This window comes from Cibotium barometz, chromosome 56 (genome assembly GCF_041138505.1).
Source record: "Cibotium barometz isolate CiBa-2024 chromosome 56, ASM4113850v1, whole genome shotgun sequence".
In the NCBI taxonomy this organism is placed as follows: domain Eukaryota; kingdom Viridiplantae; phylum Streptophyta; class Polypodiopsida; order Cyatheales; family Cibotiaceae; genus Cibotium; species Cibotium barometz.
The window spans coordinates 4,281,567-4,295,893 of NC_141101.1; positions in this window are offsets into that span (position 1 = coordinate 4,281,567).

Sequence of the window (14,327 nt, forward strand, 5' to 3'; positions counted from 1 at the left end):
TGTGGGTCTTTCTTTGACGCATCAATCTATTACGTTCATCTTGACACTTTGTGGCTCCCAACTGATCCTTTATTTCATTGCATATATTGCACTTTGAAAACTCACTTATTTTGGTAAGGCTAACATGCTTGAATTTTGTATTTTAGATCCTACCAAATGTTGATGTCGAAAAATCTTTTTGATTGAGATTCTTCAACGTCATATTAACCTCATTCAAAATGTCCACCTGCTTGTAGACATTTGGAACTCAGGGTTTCACCTAAAAATATGTAAGTATACCACATGAGTTCAAATGAAGGAGTTTTTTAATTCAAAATTTTAAGGTAAATTTATAGAAATACATGTACATAAGGGATTTTTTAAATCTATTTTGGAAAAAACCCGTAAGTCCATAAAGAAAAAGGGGTCATTTTATTCATGAAAAATCTAGAGGCAAGGGAATTTTTAAATATCCCTTGAATGCATGTGATACATAGGGTTTCTTAGCAGTGCACCCCCCCCCTAAGATTTGGAATAACTATGTAGGCTTCCCTAGAACCAGCTGTCATGGCCCTACTCCTGTGAGGCATCTTCTCAGAATTGTTTTGTATAAATTCTAAAATTATTTCCCTTCCTTGTCCAGTGTGATCCCATATCTTTCTTATAATCCCCTTGTTTTTGTGCATTGAACTTCGTATACCATTCTCAAACCCACCCTTGTATTTGTAAAATGTTGTAGTTGGAATACCATGCATCTCATACCATGCCCTTGAACATACTTCCATACCATTGAATGCAAAGCTATACTGTCTTGTCCCCAATCTGTCCACACGGCATGCTATTTCCATGGAATCGTACACATAATCAGTTCGAGATTACAAGCAATGCCCCCAAAAATCTTTGCAGAGTTGTATCATTGCATCACGATAAGCAACTTGTTGGCAACATTTTCTCGTATAACAATCAATTGTAGCTACATGGGAAACAACATCTAGTGTTGTCCTCTTTGAATTCCCTATCATACCCAACACCTTCACCATGTAGTAGTTGAGCATCAACACATTCATCAATGAATTGGTCATTTATATCATTGGAATCCTCTTCAATGAGGAGCGCTGAACCATTCTCAAATGTGAGTCTTTTAATAGGGCACCTTAATGAAATTAACATCATTATTTAAAGAAGGTACTGATGAACTTGTTGAATGTCTTGATCAACCACCACACCTACATCATCTCCACCTAAAACTTCAAAACCAATAGCCTGATATGGAAAGACTTTCCCAACACATTCTTCTTTTCCCTTTGACCACAACAACAGAGATGTTTCTCTCCAAGTCTCATGGACTGAAATTACATCATATGGCACTATTCTTGAATCATGACTACATCTATGGTTGAACCAAAAAGGTCTTGAATGTTAGGTGCTACACCCAAGATCTCTAGATAAATCTTACACCACTTGACAATGCTACCGACTGCATCAACTAATTTTCTTAAATCTAAAGTTGGGAATGGTAGTGTAATGTCATGAATTAAGCATTTATTAATGCTTAGAGATGTGGTCTTTCCCAAGTGTTTTCTCCATGGCACATATCTTCCTCTTGGGTTGCATGTATCTTCCCTACTGTCACCATTACATTATTGATGATCAACTTGGCACATTGTCACGAGAAAAATGAGATGCCATTTTCCCTACACATAAGAAAATACATTATGTCAGTTCTCCAAATTAGATCAAGTGTCCAAATTCAGTATAGAATATACATTATAATCTATCATTAGTATTTTCTTCTTTCACCACTTGATATAGAATTCGCCAATTGTCCAAATCTATATACAATATGAATATTTTTTAGGTCACCACGTGGAAAAATCCTTCAACTCCACCAAATAAATGGACTAATCCTTTTTCTAGGATTATTACCCAAATATTTGTACATATCACATTCCCACTTCCAAACGCCATAACTCTCTAAAGAAATGGTTAGGTTTCCAAATCTATCTCGTAGAAGTCTATCACATCCTAGTTTTATGAACCTAGCCATTTATATATATATATATATATATATATATATATATATCCCCATGCAATACCACTCAATCTACATTTGGCCAATTCTCTCAATCTATATACAATATGAATTGTCTCATAAACATCTTATGTGAACTAGCCAGTTTTACATACCCTCTCCCATCCAATGCTACTTCTTTAGTATTTACCTAGGTGTCCAAATCTATATTTAAATGGACAAACATCATACCCTACTTTTAAGGACCTAACCATCAATATATACATCCCCCTCTAATGCTAATTCTCTCCATAGGTTTGACCAAGTGTTGGGCCTTTCAGCCACTCAATGGGACTCATCTCTCATGCCTCGGGGAGCCTAAACTCTAACCCAAACCCAATATGCCATGGGAAACATGAAATGCATTAGTGAGGCAACTCTCGCTTACCTCTATCTCATTTGCTTGAATCGAGAACTCCTCGTGGTAGTTACGTCAATGGAAGCACGCCGAAGTAGCTTAAGAAAGCTGCTGCCACCATGCCTCAAGTGTAGCCAGTGTGCTTTCTCACTCCCTTCCTCTCACTCACACACTCACACAAGAATTGAAGGCAAGAGATAGGCAAGGTTTGAGAGAATAATAGAGCACTATCTTCACTTGAGAGCATAAAAGAGTGCATACAAGAATGAGTATTTAGAGTTACAATTTGACCTTTATACTTGGCTCATAGTGTTCACACTTGGCCAGCCAATGTTAAAATGAGGTCCTACTGCATCCAAGTCTGCCTACACTTGTGCAAACACCATGTCCTAGCTAGTAACTCTAACCTTATTATCCCATGGTGTGCCTTTAATATGCAAGCAGCGATCGCACATGTAAAATAATCCATTACAAGAAAAATATGAATTCTCTAGTGCAGCCTAGGCCAATGAATGTCAAAATATGTGGTGGCAAAATGCGGGGTCATAGAAGTCTTTGACAACACTTAACATGTCCCCCTTTCTAATGTAGATTCCATCCTCGGAATATGTGGTTGAAAAATATTTGAAGTCATAGGAGGAAAGAAATATAAGACTTTGGATGATCTACATGGAAATAATAATAACAAGTAAGATGTTCTTTGAGCAACAAGCAGAAGTTAACAAGGACATAGCTGAACAAAAAATTATGAAATCAGGTATAAGACTAGTTAAGCTTTCCAAAGATGCTACAAATATGAAGATTAAATGTGGATCTAACTTAGAAATAGGTACAAGTCTACGATTCATGAGATGACCTGAGTTCAAAAAATATACCTATGGTTATGACCATAGTGTCAAACATAATGACGCACATACAAACCATCTAAAGCTATATGTTTGCCTTGAAAGTAAAACTGCATGTAATTAGACAATTACTTACATAACAAAAGTAATTAGACGATTACTTACATAACAAAAGTAATTAGACAATTACTTACATAACAAAAGTGTTTTTTTTCCTCTCTTTTTTTACTTCTTTTGTGAAATGAAGAGTGATAAGCTACCACCCCATGGCGACCAAAGCAATGGCCCAGTGACTCCTGGCCAAGGATATCAACTCCTAAGAGCCTCCAATGATGACGGTTTATTAGTGAAGAAAAGACACAGGTTCCACTCTATGAGAAATCAACGCATCAATCTTATGGTACCATTGCTAGTTTTCCAAAGACCTACCAGGATTCCACATGGCGATGGCTATCTTCTTGGTCATGTTTTTTTAAAAAAAAATGTTGCAACAACCATCTTTTTCACTCACACATTACCTAGAGATCTAAAATACAACTAAAGATGATTTAATGAGTGTAAAATGGAGGACTTGGCATACTCCTTTGATGTACTTTATCTTTAGATACAAAATCATAAGACTAGGATGATTTAAAGAAAAGGATACTAGCATTAATATTTATCTTGGAAGCTATTATTAAGAGAAAGGAAAACCATTCAAGTGCAATGTAGTTATTCTCTTCAAGGGAACCATTGAATTGTAGAATTTCAAAAGAGAGATGTATGAAGAGCGAGTTTTGAATACACCTGTTTAATTTGAATCTCTTGAAGTCATTTCTTATCCTTTTGCTCTTGATCTTGGTGAAAGACTCTATAGCTACTTGTTGAGAACAAAGATTTTTATGTAGGTTCCTCCCCCTCTTGTAGAAGACTTTGTTGTTGCATCATGATAAACATGTGAAAATCCTTAAGAAAAGCTTTTCACATGTTGATTAGCCAAGACTATGAAGTACATGCCTATTGTTTTTTTATTTTTAACTCTTTGTTGTATTTTGAAAGAAATAAATAATATTTAAGATGTGTACAAAGTATTAATGTTATAAATGTTGGGTTAATACTAGTTTTTAATGATATTAAAGTTTCCAACAATCTCCCTCCCAATGTGAACATGGTGAAATGTCAGGGAGTAAGATGTTGTAGAGGTTTTTAAGGAAGATAAGACTATCTCCTTGGGTTGCCACCTCAATTTTTTGCTTTACTCAATTTGTTGTAAGCTTGATGTAAACCATCTTTTCTAAATGCTATGTTGAGAAGGCCGAGGTGAGGGTACACATGTGAGTTCTTGAGAAGTGCTTACGTCCAACTAAAGAGGTTGCAATGTACTTTCATCATCATAAGAATGAATTTTGCTTAGGTACTCTTCATGATGTATTGGCATGTCTATGTCCTCTTGAGGGGGTGTTACACTGAAGAGTTGGAGTTCAATGGCATGAGTTAATGCTTTGATGGATGAAGAAGACTCTTAGCAAGGAGGTCTATTGTTTTTTGATGTTAAAGCATGGTTTGAATCCCCCCTTTTCTTGAGCTATGTAGTACCCTCAGAATCTATGGATTTTTTATGTTGAAGCATGGTTTAAATTCCCCCCTTCCTAAGCTATGTTGTATCCTCAAAATATTTTTAGGTAGCTAAGTTTGGATGTTGTAGACACATTCATAAGTGCCTTGACCTTGTCTACTCTTAGTGAAGAAATTGTTACTGGTGGTGGAGTTGTCATAGTCTCTGTTGTTTAGATGGGTATCTTATTCCAAGTGTGATTTGGACATTGGGGCACATTGTTTATGGTCATTGATGAAGAAACCTTGATATACTAGGGCTAGGGTAAGATGGTAGTTTGTTTTTTCTTAGGGACCCAAATCCAAGAATTTCCTTTATAAAAGGAAATTGATGAAGAAACTCTGATATACTTGGGCTGGTGTAAGATGGTAGTTTGCTTTTGCTTAGGGACCCAAATCCAAGAATCTCCTTTATAAAAGACTTATGCTTGTAAAATCTCATTTTGGATCCCCACTGAGGAGGGGTTTGATTTTTTTGTGAGCTTTATTTGGCGAGATTTTTGGAGATAAGATAGTTTTATGCGAGCTTGTAAGAAAAATGATACATTTTGGTGAGCTTTTATATAGTAAGTATTTATGAAAGAGAAATAAATACATTCATATACATACATACATATATACATGCATATTCTCAAACACACCTACCTACCTACCTACCTACCTTCCTACATATATACATACATACATATATACACACATTTGTATAATACATACATACATACATGCATGCATGCATACATACTCCCAAACATATACATGCATGCATACATACATACCTACATACCTACCTACCTACCTTCCTACATATAAACACACATTTTATGTCAAAGAATCTTAAATATAGGCACAAACATACCTATCTATGTACCTTTCTTCCAATATTTATTTCAACACAAGTAAAAACAAGTATACCCAGCTCATATTTTCTTATAAAAAGATTGAGTTCACATTTCCTTACAAGAAGATATATGGTTGGTACAACTCCTTTACCATAGCGTTGCAAACTACCTACATTAAGACTTTAGAGTACGTGAGAGTATACTCCATCCCAAAGCAAGACAAAAATATTGGGTTCAAATTTTCTTACAAAAAGGTTGACTTCACATTTCCTTACAAGCTTAAGTAGGCACGAACATGAGAGGCTTGATTAAAGCTGAAGTATAGGCACAAACATCCTTCCTTCAAGGATGTGATAGTCTATTGCCCACTTCCTCTGGTGATAGTGTCGGTTGATGCATTACCATATCCTCATCCTTATGTAATCCCAAAACTCTCAAGAAAACAAAATAGATATGCTTACATGCAACGTAAGACTTTCCTCTAGATTCTCTTTGCATGAAATTAGGACATGTACACCAAGGTTGTACCTTGATGTGTATAAAATAGTCCTCTCCACTCTCACATGCCAAATGAAAAATAGAGTAGGGGGATGGCTGCATTGCACTCTCATTAAGGACTATCGCTGTCATGGCCTCGGCACTACCAATCCTCTTTTCTGCTTCTTTGGAAATCCAATGCCGCCACTTGGTTGATCTCTTTGTATTCTGTGTAGCATCATGTGTCACTTTCTTTGTTGCCCGCTTCTTGTGTGGACGTTTCTCCCACCCCTGACACAAAAGGTTCTTCATGAGTAACATCTAACTTGAACCCTGCCTTTACTAATTTCTCTACCTCTTGGCTGGTTATGTTGGTCCCAACATCCACTTTCCACATATCTGGGTATGATGGCTTGTATATTATGTTTGGATCTACATGCCATGTGTGTGAAACATTTGAAGGACAAAACCACATCATTTGAGCCTTTGGCCCTCCCGGACCAGGATGTCATTGCTCTGAGTAGAAGCTAGGGGCAACAACTCCAATAGAGCTTCCCTGTATGTATGAGTTGCACTTAAGTCTTCCAGCAATACCTCCCAAACATTTGACTTTTGAGTTCAATGGGGTTCGTCTAATGGCCCACATTGTGCGTCCAACGGCCTCTTCCTTTACATGCATTTGTCCTCTGCTCATTGTGCCATAATGTTGTTTAGGTTCTTCATGCCCGACATCTTTGTTTCCTCCAGTCATTGGACTTTTTGGTCCTCCCCTTGAAGCGTGACTTGCTGCACTATTTGTTCTAGATCTATCTCCAAAACTTACTCTTCTTGCTGTTCCCCGGTTTTGACAATGTCTGCTTTGCATGACATAACCTGGACGATGTGAGCATTGGTCTACTTCCGTTGTCCTCACCCTCTTCCATTGAATAGTCTCCTTATCTCCATGTAGAGGCCTTGATTCCTCATACATAGGAGTATTAGCTACTATTTCATGGACCATGCGAGCCACTTGTGGTGGTGTCGGTCTTGACCTTGTTGCCAGCCTATCCAGCAACTTGCTCAAGCTTGGTCCCTTACCTTTGTGCTTCCCCATCTAATATGCATATTGCTTTGCACTTTGTAGTAAAGCGTGCCATATCTAAAATGCACGCATCATACAAGCTAACCTTTTCCTTGTATCCTTCACCAGGCAAGCCAACTCCCATGTACACTTTCAGATAAGTTTGTTCGAGGGGTTTGTGCTAAATCCACCGAGCTTAAGACCACCTGCACACAAGAGGTTTCATACATGAATTCACAAAATTGACTCCAATGCAAATACATCCATACAACATATCATTTCTCCATAAAATTTCTCACCCTTGACATGAGGTTGCCCCAATGTGCTATTCGTACTTCCCACCAACTCATCCACGTATCCATTACTGATAGTTTTCCCTCATGAACATGTCCATTTCTCCACCACTCATGAATCTCTTTACTTTTTAAGAAAGCTGACTCCTTATTGGTTGCCAATCTCCATTCTTCACACAAGTCAATATGGTATTGTTGACTTTCTGCCTTCACGCATTGTTTAGCATGCATCAAACTTTGTTTTCCAATGGAATAAGCACGTTTGCTCCCTGTCCTCCATAATGTTGTGCGGAACCCCATTGAAAACGGTCCTAACTGCACACTAATTTGACCCTGCTTCATCAACCATAAACCCATAGAAGTGTGCGGGTGCATAACCGCATTGCTCCATTGTGCTATTCAGCATTTCCCAAAATAATACTTTGCTTTTTGTATCCTCCTCCTTCATTTCGCATGTGGCAATTGTCAACAGCTCTTGAATACTATATATAGGATTTTGGAGAGAATTTTTTTCAATTAGCTATCATTCAAGGTAAATGAAAGAAAGGAAAAAATTGAAGTACGTAGTCTCACCTTGGGTCGTAAACATGACAAGCCATTGTTGACCAACCAAAAACTCAATGAGTGTGATCAAACAAAACCCAAGACTTTGACAAGTCACCTCCACTATCACACCGCATGAGATTCACCAAGTCCACGCCTGATGCTGGTCCTCGCAACAAAGACATCTTAAAGACATAACATTTGTCATCAGGGCCACCTTGTCCTGGGAAACGGCTACCTTGTATAAATGAATAGCGAGATCTTCTTTGTATAAGAAGGATACTATCAAAGCCCTCTCCTGCCAGCATCAATTTTCTTTTCTCCTGGGATACAATTCCTCTCTTTTCACAATAAAGAGAGGAATGAATGTAGAAAAATACATCCAAATATAATTAAGTTACAGAATGAATACTCACCTCCGGTTTTCCACAAGAGGACTCAACTCCTCCAAAAAATTGCAGAGCTCATGATCCCCAATACTTGTAGGTAGCTCATCATTTTGATTCATCATGGAGGAAAACAACATATCCTTCACAATATCCATCTGTATTTTTTGAGGACCTGCACTTCTCTGGGCTTTCAACACTTGAGAAACAAATATTTTCACGCGCTCCAACATTGACCTTGAAGTTTGTGGCTGAACTGGATGTTCATGCAGCCCGGTGTGGAGCATCATTCTTGTAATAGTTGTGTCACGAGGCATTACGTAATACACAACACATCTACACACTTGCACACAGTAGTGTGCAGTTTTGCGACAAAAGTGACAAACTATTTTAGTTTTCTCATCCTTTGTCAGAAGTCCAACTCAGATGTCCATGAAAGAAGGTGTTGTTATACCTTTTATTATTCAAGTAAAAAGGACAGCTGAGCCTATGGCACTCCAAAGTACCAACACAATAGCTAATACGCACGATACAACTTACAGACATGTTTGATGTTACTGGACGTGTCCATAGGTGACCATCATATTTTTGCTCCATTCCATCCATATTTCCTATTTTGCCATATGTTGGTGGAAACTCTAGGATGGAATCACCATCATAATGTCTTGGCACCTCCTGGACTTGGATGACTCGAGTAACTTTTTCCAACAATGAACGTAGAAGAGAAGGTTCCTCCTTCTTACGAAGAACTGAAAGTATACTCTCTGAAGCAATACATTCATCTTCAGAGATATTGTGCTTTGAACCTTTTGGATTGCTCATGCCTTCACCTGGTTGCAAAACAGTTGCTGAGCCATTCAAGTCACTCTCAGAGGAGGAGCTCGAGATATGAACATGGGTGTTTTGTGTCCCTAATTCTTTATCCACACACTGAAGTCTCCAAATGTCGGACATCTTGGGCAATGTAATTAGCACTAGAATCAAGACTATCAGTTGCACAGAGAGGACTACATTGTAGCATATATGTTTTACTTGGAGTAATATCTACGAGGTAGTTTTTATTGCCCTCCATATCATAATGAACGATGATTTCCTATAGGCTTCCATTAGTCCTAGTAGCTTTCACTCCAGAAAGGGCGTGTGATGAAGGTAGAAACCCTTGTAGATATCCATGACTGACAAGCGTGGTCTGGAAAATATAAAAACGAAGGAACAGGTGGGACTTTATGAAACAAAAATGCAAGATCGGGTATCTAGGTGGAGCAATCACAATTGAGAATGGTCACGAGACAAAATTTTTTTTATAAAAAATATACAAATATATACATTTATTGGTAAGTATTATTTTTATAAAAGGCTAGTCTCTTTGTAAATACACACACACACACACACACACTAAAATATATATATCCTAATAGATTCTTAGCCTAAAATATATACAATATAATATTTATATATTATATTGTATATATTTTAGGCTAAGAATCTATTAGGATATATATATTTTAGTGTGTGTGTGTGTGTGTATTTACAAAGAGACTAGCCTTTTATCTATTTTAGGATATATAGATATATTAGACTATATATCTATTAGGCTACACACACACACACATTTATTAAAATACATATAGCTTAATATGTGTGTGTGTGTGTGTGTGTGTAACCTAATAAATACCTAGACTAAAATATATATATATATATACATCAATATATAATAACCTAGACTAAACTATATTCTCTCTCTCTTTTGAGCCTAAATGTTTAAAAAAGTTTTAAAAGAGCATGAGTTTTCTCTTTGTTGTGCATCCCATATTCTCTCTCTCTCTCTCTCTCTCTCACACACACACACACACACTCACACACACACACACAATTTCAATAACATAAATAATAGAAAAGTTTTTTTAAAAAAGTATGCCACACATATTGAACCATTGAAAAATGTGTGTGTGTGTGTGTGTGTGTGTGTCTATCTATAGCTTAATACATTTTTAGCCATATATATGTGTATATGTATGTATCTATCTTTAGGCTATTGTTAACCCATGGCGGACATGGCGACGTACTATATTTTACGTCATTAATTTAAATATTCTGAGTCATGGGCCGGGCTTGTCGGCACCATATGTTAAGGATGAAGGGATTGGGTGATCGCCGATGAGAGGCGCACCTTGGATATCAGTAGGATAAGGGTTAGGGTCGGCCGGCCATGTATGGGCGCCCAAGTGTGAACGGCCAAGTCACCTATATGAGTCAAATGTAACCCTAAAATCCTCATTCTCATGTGTTGTGAATAGAAGAGTGCTCTTGCCTTATCTCCTTGTTTTCCTTCTCCTGCGTGTGTGAGAGAGAGAGAGAGTGAGAGAGCGATCGAGCGCACTGTGTAGCGGCACGGCGAGGCGGTGGAGAGGCGGTAGAGCGGCGACGGCGGCTCCTCCTTCACGAATGCGACGCGGGAATCCTTCAAGGCAGCAGTTAAGCGGTGAGTGACACACCCTTTGGCATTCTGTTTGAGCTTCCTTCCCTGGTTGTATGCTTGTAGCCATTCGTGGCTCGCATACGGTGTCTGGCAAGTCCCCAGCTACGACCTGTGCGGCAAAAGCGCACATTTTTGGCGCCGCTGCCGGGGAGTTGCCCTGCACCAAGCTCCAGTTTGCAGCTCGGCTACTGCGTGAAGTTTAATCTACACTGTAGGAAAGGCGTCTGTGTTGCTGTTGAGGTGTTTCTGTGGTTTTCAATCTCTGTTTCTGCAATTTGTCTTCTGTATTCTTGTTTCTTTTGTTATATTTTCGCTCCGCGTGTGGGCGTACGTTCTGTTATCTGGTTTCTGCGTGTGAGAGGGATTTCTGAATCCCCAGATCTGTGCTGTGTGTGCGAACTGCGCCGCGGCCAAGGTTGAACCGTAAGGAAACCCTAGAAAACTTATCCCACAAAAAAAAAAAAACAGAAAATAAAAAATAAGAAAATTATAAAAAAGAAAAAAGAAAAAATTAAATTTTATTTTCAAAGAAAGAACCAAACGTGTGGAGAGGAAAGCTTTTCTAATTGGAGAAAAAATTTTTGAAAAGAAAGAACCCCAATCGACCCACGACCCACGACCCCGACCCCGACCCCGACCCCGGCCCCGGCCTCGGTCTCGGTCTCGGTCTTTTGATATATATATATAGGAGAGTGAGCCTCCATAGCTTTCTCTCAAGTGAGAGCTTATGGGAAGTCGTGCCCTATATGTAGCCCACTTCCCAAGGAGTAAAGTGAGCATGTGGGATAAAGCCCTCACCCTTTCCTCCACAAGCAAATAGGCTTTTGCCCCTTTCCCCCAAAGGAAACGGACTGTTTTGAGGACTACAAGAGCTCTGGATAGGCAAACACGGTGCTGTAAAGCACACTAGGACCCTTTAAACGATACGCTCGTTTCGAGCTATCACACGCCCTAGTCCAAGTTCGACCGTAAGTAAGGGGGTCAAAAACGGGTTAAAAACAACACAAAAACAAGTAAAAACGGGGTGCGAAACACCTAAGAAACCACTTGTGTGAGTTTCAAGGGTAGTTACCAACGCACGTAGGGTACCCACGTCACATGCATCTACGCTCTGGTCGGGTGCTAGAGCATGAACCACTAGAAAGCGTTTCAGTCTACGCAGGCTCACACCATCCCTCCACGTTGGCATCCTGGCCTTCGGCTGGAACCCAAGGGAGTGCAACCCAAGATCCACGAATAGTGGATAGTGACTCGTCCTCTGACTCAGAAGCCATGGAAGGACACCCTACCAAGAACCCTGAGGAGACAAGCCAAAACATGCCAGTGTGGGCCCCACAGCCCGGATCTAGCATGTTTAGTCGTTTAATAGAGACCTTTAGTAGAGCTACACGCTCTGAGCATGCGACAAGCGAAGTAAATGAGGAAGGAGGGGTAGTAGATTCGCCATTCACATCTTATGTGGACCCTACCCTCCCAAAGAGTGTCCATGTGGATATTCTACCCACTTCGTTTAATGAGGGCCCTACTGAGCTACCACATTCCGATGCTCTTCCTAAAGTAGAGGTCCCTAGAAGCCAATCCATAAGAAGTGACATTGCGTCCACTTCAAGAGAACCGTTTGGCACACCAAGTCTAGATGGGATATTTCTCAATGAAAATTGGGAATATGATCTACACACAGAGACTCTAACGGACCTATACACGGGTTACACATACCATGTAGGTTGGTTAGAAGTCCTACGATCTACATCTAGCGCCACTAATCTAGAGGAGCAACAACACATGATATGTGAGGTGATTCATAGAATTATCCAAATTGAGAGGCAAAATAGGGGAGTGGACCTAGTTTCCACTGGCCCTATGAGGTTTTTGGATACGGGCAAGGCCAAACAACCAACCCTATCACAATTGGAGACTCCCTCGGTGAGTCCCATAGACCCTTCATATGTTGTTTCGCCTGGAGTCTCAATGCAGGTTGAGCCCACGAGTAGTAACTTTAGTTTTCCAACCTTGGCTCAACTTTCCATTAAGGAATCCGCAATGCCTACCCCAATGATGAGCATGACAGAAAGCGCACCTGTTACCACTGTAGTTAGTACGACACCACTACCTAGTGGAACAGTACCTACAACAGTGCGTGGCAGTGCCTATCGGCCTTATGTACCTATTGCTACTCATGCTCATGTAGCTCCTACGCCTCCTAGTATGCCGATGGCGTATGCTCCAAGGCTGCCTTATCATAACCATTATCCAAGGGGAGCTAGGCCTAGTCACATATCATATCCTACGTCATTTGCCAACCTACTCAGACCAACGCCAACTCCTATCAGCCAGGCTATCCCAGAAGTGCCTCCACCAACTATGCCTGCTCACCTAGGTGATCTCGCAGCGTTTGCTCAGACGATCGGACGATCTATTGCAGAAAACATGCGGGGTATGCCTGAGAGAGAACCTAGAAGCAAGGCAGTACAAGTGGCTAAGCTCACTCAAAACTTCAGTGGTAACGAGGATGTTAGGAAGCACATTGAAGTCTTTGAGCACGTGTGTGATTCCTTGGAAGAACACAATGAGCTGCATAAGTGTAAAGCCTTAGGCTTAACCTTGAGTGGGAAGGCCGGAGATTGGTATCGAACCTTAAGGGTTGAAGACCGCACTCACTACCCCACTCTCAAGAGATTGTTCTTGAAAGAATACATACGCGAGGGTGTGCTTTGGGGGGTAGCATCTCAACTCCAAAAAGCTGAACGCGAGGAAGGGGAGTCAGTGAGAGACTTTATAAGTCGATTGAAGCATCTAAATTCTCGCTGCACTCCCGATGAACGCTTCAATAACAACCAACTCCTCGATAGATTCATCCGAGGATTGCGCCACGAGGACATTTACAATGGCCTAGTCATCAGAGGTCTTACAACGTGGGAAGCAGTCACTGCCAATGCAATCCAGTTAGAAGACAACTTGATGATTGCAGGTAAAAAGGTGTCTTCAGAAACAAAATCCGTTAGTTCGCAAGTATCTGGGCACGAGCCAATGACGGTAAAACCTATTGCCAAGGAGCCCAAGATATCTGAAATGTCTGTGACCGACCTTACTAAGGCTCTCCAAGAATACTTTAGGGGTAATCGAGCTCCTCAGAATAGCCATATGTACCCAAGGAGAGAGCAACAATGGTGTTCGGTGTGCTTAGGACCACATAGCACGAGTGAATGTCCCACATTCAGAGTCAAATTCAATGGGAATTGCAATGCATGTGGTAAGTATGGCCATCAATCTAAAGATTGCCTAACACTTAAGCGAATGTTGGCAAACCAGGCACCACTAGCTTGGTCAAACACACCTCAAGTACCCGCGCTAATGCCTGCACAACCTATCGAGCAACCATCACAGCACATAGTTCCAAGGAATCC